We start from the raw sequence: 12,754 nt of genomic DNA, 5'->3' as shown, positions 1-12,754 counted from the left end.
TTGTGTAATACAACATCAAAGAGTATTGCCTGTGAATTGTTCTACATGTTCTCAAGAACAGGCATACCTAAAGAGATACTGACCGACCAAGGCACACCGTTCATGTCAAAGGTTATGAAAGAGCTATGCAAGCTGTTTAAAATTACCCACATACGGACCTCTGTGTATCACCCCCAGACAGATGGGTTAGTGGAGCGCTTTAATAAGACTCTCAAGCATATGCTTAAAAAGGTGGTAGAAAAAGATGGTCGTGACTGGGATTGCCTATTACCATACCTGATGTTCTCTATCAGAGAGGTTCCACAAGCGTTTACAGGTTTTTCCGCTTTTGAATTAGTCTATGGTAGACACCCCAGGGGTTTACTAGATATAGCCAAAGAAACCTGGGAAACGGAGGCTTCCCCATACCGTAGTGTCATGGAACATGTAGCTCAAATGCAGGACCGCATTTCAATAGTCATTCCAATTGTGAAAGAACATCTGCAAAGAGCACAAGAGGCCCAAAGCAGAATTTACAATAGTTCTGCCAGAGTGTGAGAGTTTAACCCAGGGGGCAGAGTCCTTATTTTGGTGCCTACTGTGGAGAGCAAGTTCTTAGTGAAATGGCAAGGCCCATATGAAATTGTGGAAAAAGTAGGGCCAGTCAACTATAAGGTTCACCAACAAGGGAAAAGGAAGCCTTTTCAAATCTACCATGTGAATTTGATTAAGCCCTGGAACCAGAGGGAATCCTTGGTGGTCTCAAATACAGAGGTGGGTGATTCATTGCCACCATTGACGCTTATCACATGCCCAGGGTTGATAAGCTGATTGAGAAGTTGGGTAATGCCAGGTACATAACCACACTGGACCTGCCAAAAGGTTACTGGCAAATACCTTTGTCTAAAGAAGCCAAGGAGAAAACTGCGTTTGTTGTTCTGGAAGGTCTGTTCCAGTACAGGGTTATGCCATTTGGTTTGCATGGAGCTCCTGCTACCTTTCAGAGGTTGATGGACCAGATCTTGCGGCCACATCGTGACTACGCAGCAGCTTACCTGGACCATGTGGTCATTCATAGCCCAGACTGGGGAAGTCACCTCTGTAAGGTGCAGGCAGTACTGGACTCCATAAGTGAGGCAGGCCTTGCTATCAACCCTGAGAAATGTGCTTTAGGGCTGGAGGAAGCCAAGTACCAGGGCTATGTCATTGGCCAAGGGGTAATAAAGCCCCAAATCAATAAAGTGGAGACAATACACAACTGGCCAAGACTGCTAAGCAAGAAACAAGTCAGGACATTTCTTTGCATTGCGGGCTACTATTGGAAGTTTGTGCCAAACTTTGCCTCTATTGCAGCTCCTCTCACTGACCTGACAAAAGTTGGGAAGTCAGTGATGATCCACTGGACACCAGAGGCAGAGGAGGCGTTCCAGAGATTAAAGCAAGCTCTATGCCAGCAGCCAGTGCTGATAGCCCCAGACTTTTGGAAATAGTTCCTGGTGCAGACAGATGCCTCAAATGTAGGTCTAGGAGCAGTGTTGTCCCAGGTTGTAAATTGTGAGGAGCATCCAGTAATGTACCCGAGTAGGAAGCTGTCCACCGCTGAGAAAAATTACACCATTGTAGAGAGGGAATGTTTGGCCATTAAGTGGGTGCTGCAGGCTCTGAGGTATTACCTCCTGGGGAGAAAGTTTAAATTGATCACTGACCATGCTCCCCTTACATGGAAGAAAATCAATAAGGACAGAAATGTTAGGGTTACCCGATGGTTCCTGTCTCTGCAAAACTTTGTGTTTGATGTAGAACACAGGCCAGGGAAATTATTGGGAAACACTGATGCCCTGTCAAGGGTGCATTGTATGATGGCCACAAATGCCCAGCCCTCTGGTCTGGAGAAGAGAGGGGGATATGTAAGCCGATGGCTGGTCAGGTAATGGAGGGGGTGTACATCTCACCCAGACTACTCAGGTGGGTGAGACGAGAAAACTTCAGGAATGTTTGTCTGCTGAGCATTTTGGTAAATGCTCAGTACTGGGCTGGATTTTTAGGAATGACAGGTAGGATTGGTTGTGGGACCTGTCATTCCACCCCCCTCCAGTCCACACTTTGGGGGTGTTCCGGCAGCGACTCAACTGCAGAGAGTCTCCTCGTCAAGGAGGCTTAAGAAGCCAGCTCCAGCAGCAATACTTTGGCAGAGTTTGGCTGGAGAGCTGACAGAGGGGTCATATTTTTTGGAGCTGTGTCCTGAATGATTCTACTGTCTTTTTTGGATTTCTGTTATTCTAGGTAAGGTAACCTATTCTATGTTTAGTTAGAGACTAGCCGGGCAGGTATTTATTTTTGTATTGTTTGCTTTTGTTGCTGCACTACCTTTTTAGAAATAAAACTCTACCTCAGTGGCATAACTAGGAATGGCGGGGCCCCATACTTTTGACATGCCCCCCCCCCCCCCCCCGGCTGACACCGACGACCTCAACCTCCCCCTTCCTGCGCGTTCTATTACACCCCATAGTGGCTCCTGCACACAGTTTTATCCCCCATAATGGCCCCTGCACACAGTATTATGTCCCCATAGCAGCCCCTGCACACAGTATTATGTCCCTTAGTGGCCCCTGCACACAGTATTATGTCCCTTAGTGGCCCCTGGACATAGTATTATCCCCCATAGTGGCCCCTGCACACAGTATTATCCCCCATTGTGGCCCCTGCACACAGTATTATGTCCCTTAGTGGCCCCTGCACAAAGTATTATGTCCCTTAGTGGCTTCTGCACACAGTATTATCCCCATAGTGGCTCCTGCACACAGTATTATCCCCCATAGTGGCTCCTGCACACAGTATTATCCCCCATAGTGGCCCCTGCACACAGTATTATCCCCCATAGTGGCCCCTGCACACAGTATTATCCCCCATAGTGGCCCCTGCACACAGTATTATGTCCCATAGTGGCCCCTGCACACAGTATTATGTCCCATAGTGGCCCCTGCACACAGTATTATGTCCCATAGTGGCCCCTGCACACAGTATTATGTCCCCATAGCGGCCCCTGCACACAGTATTATGTCCCTTAGTGGCCCCTGCACACAGTATTATGTCCCTTAGTGGCCCCTCCACACAGTATAATGTCCCATAGTGGCCCCTGCACACAGTATTATGTCCCATAGTGGCCCCTGCACAGTATTATGTCCCAAAGTGGCCCTGCACACAGTATTATGCCCCATAGTGGCCCCTGCACACAGTATTATCCCCCATAGTGGCCCCTGCACACAGTATTATCCCCCGTAGTGGCCCCTGCACACAGTATTATGTCCCATAGTGGCCCCTGCACACAGTATTATGTCCCATAGTGGCCCCTGCACACAGTATTATGTCCCTTAGTGGCCCCTGCACACAGTATTATGTCTCTTAGTGGCCCATCCACACAGTATAATGTCCCATAGTGGCCCCTGCACACAGTATTATGTCCCATAGTGGCCCCTGCACAGTATTATGTCCCAAAGTGGCCCCTGCACACAGTATTATGCCCCATAGTGGCCCCTGCACACAGTATTATCCCCCATAGTGACCCCTGCACACATTATTATAGCCCATAGTGGACCCTGCACACAGTATTATGTCCCATAGTGGCCTCTGCACACAGTATTATGCCCTATACTAGCCCCTGCACACAGTATTATGTCCCTTAGTGGCCCCTGCACACAGTATTATGTCCCTTAGTGGCCCCTGCACACAGTATTATCCCCCATAGTGGCTCCTGCACACAGTATTATCCCCCATAGTGGCCCCTGCACACAGTATTATCCCCCATTGTGGCCCCTGCACACAGTATTATGTCCCCATAGTGGCCCCTGCACACAGTATTATGTCCCTTAGTGGCTCCTGCACACAGTATTATCCCCCATAGTGGCTCCTGCACACAGTATTATCCCCCATAGTGGCTCCTGCACACAGTATTATCCCCATAGTGGCCCCTGCACACAGTATTATCCCCCATAGTGGCCCCTGCACACAGTATTATCCCCCATAGTGGCCCCTGCACACAGTATTATCTCCCATAGTGGCCCCTGCACACAGTATTATCCCCCATAGTGGCCCCTGCACACAGTATTATCCCCCATAGTGGCCCCTGCACACAGTATTATGTCCCATAGTGGCCCCTGCACACAGTATTATGTCCCATAGTGGCCCCTGCACACAGTATTATGTCCCATAGTGGCCCCTGCACACAGTATTATGTCCCTTAGTGGCCCCTGCACACAGTATTATGTCCCTTAGTGGCCCCTCCACACAGTATAATGTCCCATAGTGGCCCCTGCACACAGTATTATGTCCCATAGTGGCCCCTGCACACAGTATTATGCCCCATAGTGGCCCCTGCACACAGTATTATGTCCCATAGTGGCCCCTGCACACAGTAATATGTCCCATAGTGGCCCCTGCACACAGTATTATGTCCTATAGTGGCCCCTGCACACAGTATTATGCCCCATAGTGGCCCCTGCACACAGTATTATGCCCCATAGTGGCCCCTGCACACAGTATTATCCCCCATAGTGACCCCTGCAATAGCCCATAGTGGTCCCTGCACACAGTATTATGCCCCATAGTGGCCCCTGCACACAGTATTATGCCCCATAGTGGCCCCTGCACACAGTATTATGCCCCATAGTGGCCCCTGCACACAGTATTATGCCCCATAGTGGCCCCTGCACACAGTATTATCCCCCATAGTGACCCCTGAACACAGTATTATCCCCAATAGTGGCCCCTGCACACAGTATTATAGCCTATAGTGGACACCCATAAACAATTATTATACTCTGGGGTCTTTTCAGACTCCAGAGTATAATAATCGGAGACCCGGGGGAATAAAAACATAAAAAATTACTGTTTCTTACCTGTCCCCCGGCTCCTATGCTGTCTTCTCAGCTGCTCTCGTCCTTCTGTAATGACGTCGGACGTCACATGACCCGGGACGCAGGCTGGGTTCATGTGACGTCAGAAAGGACGTCAGGAAGGAGGCCTGGCAGGATCGTGGAGAGGTAAGTAACAGTGTTTGTTACGTTCCCTTACCTCTCCCGGGCCTCCGATCATTATAATGATAGTATTTGTGGGGCCCGCTGTGTCACTTACCGATCCCGGCCCAGCCAGGATCGGCAAGTGAATAGGGCCTGTAACAGCCTATTTAAAAAAAAAAAAAAAGCAGCGGTAGCAGCTGTCACCGGGCCCCCTAATGGCCCGGGCCCTGTGGCAGCCGCCTCCGCTGCCTCTATGGTAGTTATGCCCCTGCTCTACCTTTGTTTTGGACTGAAGAAACTGGACTTTTGTGTCTATGCCACCCCACCTAGCCACCCCAGACCCTGACACCGGTTTCAAAAAAACGGTTTTGCCGCAGAGAGAACAAAATGCCCACCGGCACTTAAGGCTGGACACTTTCCAAACCCATTCAAATGAATGGGTTTGAAAAATGACTGCAGGTTTCCATCTCCTGTCCAGTTTCGGGCAGGAAACTGAAACCTCCAAAACGGAGACCGGAGAACAGATGTGAACGAGCCCTTACTTAATTTTCTGACCTTAGAAGGGTCCTGCATTCGTGGCCATATCCACTGACAACCGATCATGTTTAGAAAAAAATCTTTAAAACTTTGCAAAATGTTTAATTACTTATATTTACAAAAATCTTTAACTTTTAATTATCTAAAAATTTAAAAATGGTTTTGTTCATGGGAATAACCCTTTAAGTATTATGGTGTCTATTAGACACCACTACCATATTATTATGACTGCCAGAGCAGTCACGTACAGTGCGATTAAAATCTTGCACATGAACTGTTCGTGACTAGCTGCCCTGCAAGCAGTGAAGAGGTGTAGAAGGTTTTTTGCATTAGGCTTTTTGGTATGTGCTGTTTTGATGGCTGTCACATTTTTATCACGTGTTATTCAACTTATTTCTGCGTCATGTTTCGGTGACACATAGGGCTTGATTTTTATGTTGTTTTTATTTTTGCACGTGTTTTCATTTTTTTTTTTTATATCCGGTAAAATATAAACAAAATAGTAGGGAAATCATGTCTGTTTTTCACTTTTCATTCTTTTTTGATTTAATAACACAAAATGCTAATAAAAACTTTATAAAATAGTTTTTCCTCTCTGTTACAGTAATTTTTATTTTGTATGGTGTCGTCGGGGGGGCTTTAACCTTCTTTTAAATTATTTTATTTACATTTTTTTTAAACTTTTCCATTATGTTTATTTTTCATTTTTACATAGTTTCCCTATAAGGTCATAATAAACCTTTGTGGACATCTGATCACTTTTGTTTTTTGCGGTGATATGAGGCCGATATCCCTTGTAACTGGGGCTAGTACATTTAGCCCCAGTTGCAGGAGGAATACTGCCTCCTGCATGCTAGTATAAGAGTAATAGAGCTGAACTGAGTTCTGTAGGACCTAGCAGCTCTTACAAGATTCTGATCCCTGTGGATCATGTGACCGTAGGGTCAGAGGGGAGCTGCAACATGGCGACATTCATAGAGCTTTATACACAGTGATCGGGAAGGAAAGGAAGGTAATAAACCATCCCTGCCTTCTTTCTGGGAGCTCCGGCTGAAGTTGCAGCCGGCTCCCTGTTTCAGCAGCTGCACAATTTCGTGCAGCTGCTGAGCTCTGCTTGGATGAATCGGTACATCCTTGCAGAACTAGACAATTACCTCACCTTCCGGATGTAAAAACCCAATGGGTGGTCCAGAAGTGGTTAAGGCAGGGGGTGGTGAGGAATGGAGGCAGCTGATGATGCAGGTGTGCTCAGAGAACAGAGATAACACCCCCTGTGCTCCCTGAAGATTAATTTGCATATGAAGAAAACCGGTTTCATTCAAAATGGCTGCAAGGATAAAGGAAAGACAGGCTATGCTAAAGGCTATGTAAAGATACATTTAGTTAAAAAACAATCTAGGCAATAATAGACTCCCTTTAAGGGATAATCCAAGATTACCTTTTCTTTTATATGAGGTTGGAGAAGGTGATAAAAAAATGACTATAAACATACCTATTTCCGATGCTCAGGTGTCTCCCAGCGCAGTCTGGTCCTGCTTCAATGGTGTTTTCTTAGGTCCCATTCACATCTGCTTTCAATCAGGGAGTCTGCTTGGGGACTCCCAGAAAGCAAACCTATACGAATTGTCGGGAACCACTCAGGTAGATGCTAGGTAGCAGTGCAGGAAACAGGGACACAGACACTGGGTTGCACACAAGTTCAGACTTTATTCACTTGCAGTGCATTAATTGCCTTTGCAAAGGCTCAAATAAACAAAACAAAACCCTTCTCGGCTGAGAACTAAACTAAACACAAACAAACTTTTCCCTGTCTATACAGAAGCTGGGCTACCAGACTCCCACCTGGGCAACAACAATGGGTGGCACAGTACCTGCTTTGTATATTCAGTCTGAACAGGTCAGCTCTGTCAGTGTGCTGCCATACTTCCCAGTCTTCACACACAGACTATTATCTGGCCTTGATTAGTCAGCTGACCTCCCTGGTGTGGGTCTTTACCAAACACCCTTTAGCTGCCTCGCTGGGACATACCTGTCTTCCCAGACCACACCCTTCACTCTCTCACAGCATTTAAAAATCAGTTACCAAAGGAAACCACACAGACTCCATAGACTATAATAGAGACTGTTTGGATTGCAGGAATTTTCTCTCCACTTGATTCATGCGGAAGTCGAGCGGAAACCACATAGATACCATTATAGCCTATGGAGTCTGCGCGTTTCCCATGTAACCGCTTTTTAATTCGTATAAGTTTCCGTTCGGGGGGGCAGGGGGTGTCCCCAGGCAGACTCACTGAACGGAAACCTGAACTCTGATGTGAATCGAACCTTACTGTGTCTTTTCCTGAAGCCGCTGACTGGTTTAGTGGTCACATGCGGCGGGGAATAAAACACCGGAGCAGCAGGAGCAGACTGCACTGCAAGACTAGGCATCGGTTTGATGTTTTTTTTTTCACCTTCACCAACTTCATATAAAAAAAAAAGGTTATCTTGAACAATCTATTTAATACGGTCCCCTACTGCTAGGAGGGTCTGACTTAAGAAGCTACAGCCTATTAATAGTTGAGGTGCACTCCCAAACGTCACCACTCTACCTACTCTTCTAAAGAACTGGCATAGATTTCATGCAAAACTCAGTCTTCTGGTCTGTGACAAATTTGACATTGGAATGCTGCTTAAAATGTTGTAGAGTTACGCTGGGTTCACACCGGCATTCGTTTTCCGTACGCAAGTTTCCATCTTCTGCCGGCATTCAAATGAATAAGTTTGAAAAATGCTTGCAGCTTTCCGTTTCCTTGTACAAAAATAGAAAAATAGTTTCTGCTTTCCTTTATAGGACAAAATATTCTTCGGGGTGCACGGCTAGCACTTCACTCCATCAGTGCTATTCAATATACTGTATTCCATGTAGAAAAGGCAAGTAGTCCGGCAACTCTCCGATTAGATAAAATTTAACTTTTAATGGAAATCATAAAAATGAACAAAACATGAAAATACAAATAAAGGACAAAAGAAAAAAAAGGAAAAGGAAAAAAAAAAAACCTAAAAAAAACGCTGACGTGTTTTGGAACAACATTGTTCCTTTATCAAAGCGTTTCCTGCCTGAAACCTGTAATGGAGACCCAGGGCGCAGATGTAAACAAGCCCTTAGCATGTATTTTTAGGAATCTACGTGTGTGACTTATCCCAAAAACATAGGATCGAGTTGTAAACAAATTCACATGCTGGCAGATTTCTTGTTGAAGGAAGTCTGATTCCAGAATCCAGCATATCAACCCAGACCCGCAGAAATAGATAGCTTAGGGTCACCTGAATTAAACTGTGTTTTCCCCTTGTGAATGGGTGCCTCCGTTGCCGAGATATCGCTGCCTTTGTCAACATGCAAACGAGCTATTTGGAGCAACGAGGGTGTTGCCGCTTACCTCTTTGGAGCAATGGCAACACCCTCGTTGCTCCAAAGAGCTCATTTGAGTATTGACAGAACGAGAGAGCACTCAGGAAAGGAGGCACCCATTCGGAAGGGGGAAACACCGTTGGATTCAGGTGACCCTAGCCTATCTCTCTGCGGGGCTGGTTTGATATGCTGGGCTTGGTTACAGACTCCTTTTTTAAAAATGCAATGTGGGTGACATTGGAATGGTTCCTTATAGCGCTGTGGAGTTAGCCTGTATTTTTAGCAATCCATGCGTGTGCCCTATCCCAACAACATAGGATTGCGTTGTAAAGAAATTCTATTTGTAAAAAAAATTCACAATTGGAGGCAGATGGATATCTCCGATTCCGTACCCCGTGTTTGTCTAGGCAATGGGATATAAAGGAAGAATAAAGCAAGGTGCTGTCTTTTTCAAAAGCATAGGGCGTTCTCTGCATTCAAAGAAGATAGCGTTACACTGAATTGCTCTTCTTGGGACATAGAAATTGCCTTTTCATGTTAGTACGCGACCAGGTTTGGCACGATCCGCATCAGAAGCAAGCGAGACAATCACCCCGGGAAGAGGAGGCTTGAGAACTTTTAATTTGGACCTAAAACACGTCCAGGGTATGCTTGTAAAGCTTAGGCTGACAAACACCCCAGATGGGACTCGATCCCACAATCCCTGGCTTTAGGAGGCCAGTGCCTTATCCATTAGGCCACTGGGGCTGGATGCAGGGCACAAGCCTTATGATTCTATTTTTCAAAGAAAGCAGACATGCACCAGCCATCCAAATGCATTATCCAGATGGGACTTGTACCTTTTGCGTTCCAAATCTAAAGCTTTCTTATTGGCGTGCTTGCGTTCTTTCAAGAAGAGCCAGGGGTGCCTTTCTTGCCTCCTTTGGATGACACAGTCACAGGATATTGTTAATGGTGAAGAAGAAGAAGAAGAAAAGCTTAATGGAGGGCCAGGACTCTTCCAAAGCACACAAGTTTGCCTGATTTGTGATTCCGTGGTGTTGATAGATGAGGATGAGGCGCCTTGAGAGACTGTGCTGTCTCGCTGCTGTTCTAAAAAAACAGATGAGGGAAGCAAGAAAGGATGCTCCAGGTGAGGCTCGAACTCACAACCTCGGCATTGCTCGACAGTTACTGCTTTATAAGTACCGTGCGCTGACCGATTGCGCCACTGGAGCTTACATGAAATGTTGCGGGCTTGCTTTTTTTGCATGATATTTCCCAAACGATCACCATTAAGATCGCTGACAGTAAAGATACTCTGAATCTACTCCAAGTCGTTTTACTTCACTCTTACTGATATATGAAGTCGTACGATCCAAGGTGCTGGCAGGTTTCATGTTGAAGGAAGTTTGTCTCCAGAATCCAGCATATCAACCCAGAAATGCAGAAATAGATAGCTTAGGGTCACCTGAATTAAACTGTGTTTTCCCCTTGTGAATGGGTGCCTCCGTTGCCGAGATATCGCTGCCTTTGTCAACATGCAAACGAGCTATTTGGAGCAACGAGGGCGTTGCCGCTTACCTCTTTGGAGCAATGGCAACACCCTCATTACTCCAAAGAGCTCATTTGAGTATTGACAGAAAGAGAGAGCACTCAGGAAAGGAGGCACCCATTCGGAAGGGGGAAACACCATTGGATTCAGGTGACCCTAGCCTATGTCTCTGCGGGGCTGGTTTGATATGCTGGGCTTGGTTACAGACTCCTTTTTTAAAAATGCAATGTGGGTGACATTGGAATGGTTCCTTATAGCGCTGTGGAGTTAGCCTGTATTTTTAGCAATCCATGCGTGTGCCCTATCCCAACAACATAGGATTGCGTTGTAAAGAAATTCTGTTTGTAAAAAAAATTCACAATTGGAGGCAGATGGATATCTCCGATTCCGTACCCCGTGTTTGTATAGGCAATGGGATATAAAGGAAGAATAAAGCAAGGTGCTGTCTTTTTCAAGAGCATAGGGCGTTCTCTGCATTCAAAGAAGATAGCGTTACACTGAATTGCTCTTCTTGGGACATAGAAATTGCCTTTTCATGTTAGTACGCGGCCAGGTTTGGCACGATCCGCTTCAGAAGCAAGCGAGACAATCACCCCGGGAAGAGGAGGCTTGAGAACTTTTAATTTGGACCTAAAACATGTCCAGGGTACGCTTGTAAAGCTTAGGCTGACAAACACCTCAGATGGGACTTGAACCCACAATCCCTGGCTTAGGAGGCCAATGGCTTATCCATTAGGCCACTGGGGCTGGATGCAGGGCACAAGCCGTATGATTCTATTTTTGAAAGAAAGCAGACATGCACCAGCCATCCAAATGCATTATCCAGATGGGACTTGTACCTTTTGCGTTCCAAATCTAAAGCTTTCTTATTGGCGTGCTTGCGTTCTTTCAAGAAGAGCCAGGGGTGCCTTTCTTGCCTCCTTTGGATGACACAGTCACAGGATATTGTTAATGGTGAAGAAGAAGAAGAAGAAAAGCTTAATGGAGGGCCAGGACTCTTCCAAAGCACACAAGTTTGCCTGATTTGTGATTCCGTGGTGTTGATAGATGAGGATGAGGCGCCTTGAGAGACTGTGCTGCCTCGCTGCTGTTCTAAAAAAACAGATGAGGGAAGCAAGAAAGGATGCTCCAGGTGAGGCTCGAACTCACAACCTCGGCATTGCTCGACAGTTACTGCTTTATAAGTACCGCGCGCTGACCGATTGCGCCACTGGAGCTTACGTGAGGTGCTGTGGGCTTGCTTTTTTTGCATGATATTTCCCAAACGATCACCGTTAAGATCGCTGACAGTAAAGATGCTCTGAATCTACTCCAAGTCGTTTTACTTCACTCTTACTGATATATGAAGTCGTACGATCCAAGGTGCTGGCAGGTTTCATGTTGAAGGAAGTTTGTCTCCAGAATCCAGCAAATCAACCCAGAATCGCAGAAATAGATAGCTTAGAGTCACCTGAATTAAACTGTGTTTTCCCCTTGTGAATGGGTGCCTCCGTTGCCGAGATATCGCTGCCTTTGTCAACATGCAAACGAGCTATTTGGAGCAACGAGGGCGTTGCCGCTTACCTCTTTGGAGCAATGGCAACACCCTCGTTGCTCCAAAGAGCTCATTTGAATATTGACAGAAAGAGAGAGCACTCAGGAAAGGAGGCACCCATTCGGAAGGGGGAAACACCGTTGGATTCAGGTGACCCTAGCCTATGTCTCTGCGGGGCTGGTTTGATATGCTGGGCTTGGTTACAGACTCCTTTTTTAAAAATGCAATGTGGGTGACATTGGAATGGTTCCTTATAGCGCTGTGGAGTTAGCCTGTATTTTTAGCAATCCATGCGTGTGCCCTATCCCAACAACATAGGATTGCGTTGTAAATAAATTCTATTTGTAAAAAAAATTCACAATTGGAGGCAGATGGATATCTCCGATTCCGTACCCCGTGTTTGTCTAGGCAATGGGATATAAAGGAAGAATAAAGCAAGGTGCTGTCTTTTTCAAAAGCATAGGGCGTTCTCTGCATTCAAAGAAGATAGCGTTACACTGAATTGCTCTTCTTGGGACATAGAAATTGCCTTTTCATGTTAGTACGCGGCCAGGTTTCTCACGATCCGCTTCAGAAGCAAGCGAGACAATCACCCCGGGAAGAGGAGGCTTGAGAACTTTTAATTTGGACCTAAAACACGTCCAGGGTACGCTTGTAAAGCTTAGGCTGACAAACACCCCAGATGAGACTCGAACCCACAATCCCTGACTCAGGAGGCCAGTGCCTTATCCATTAGGCCACTGGTGCTGGATGCAGGGCACAAG

General features: G+C 46.3%; 3 non-coding genes across 3 annotated transcripts; all 3 read right to left on the bottom strand.

The window, feature by feature from the left end:
• Positions 1-9,595: 9,595 nt before the first annotated feature.
• TRNAR-CCU (transfer RNA arginine (anticodon CCU)) lies at positions 9,596-9,669 on the bottom strand. Its single transcript has one exon. It is a non-coding gene; the product is annotated as a tRNA-Arg (tRNA).
• Positions 9,670-10,046: 377 nt separating this feature from the next.
• On the bottom strand, positions 10,047-10,139 carry TRNAI-UAU (transfer RNA isoleucine (anticodon UAU)). Its single transcript is given in 2 exon segments — positions 10,047-10,082; positions 10,102-10,139. It is a non-coding gene; the product is annotated as a tRNA-Ile (tRNA).
• Positions 10,140-11,580: 1,441 nt separating this feature from the next.
• Positions 11,581-11,673, bottom strand: TRNAI-UAU (transfer RNA isoleucine (anticodon UAU)). The gene is given in 2 exon segments: positions 11,581-11,616; positions 11,636-11,673. It is a non-coding gene; the product is annotated as a tRNA-Ile (tRNA).
• Between the last annotated feature and the right edge of the window lie 1,081 nt (positions 11,674-12,754).

Source organism: Leptodactylus fuscus, chromosome 5 (genome assembly GCF_031893055.1).
Source record: "Leptodactylus fuscus isolate aLepFus1 chromosome 5, aLepFus1.hap2, whole genome shotgun sequence".
In the NCBI taxonomy this organism is placed as follows: domain Eukaryota; kingdom Metazoa; phylum Chordata; class Amphibia; order Anura; family Leptodactylidae; genus Leptodactylus; species Leptodactylus fuscus.
The sequence above is the reverse complement of the archived record's forward strand: the minus strand, read 5'-3'. Positions and strand labels throughout refer to the sequence as shown.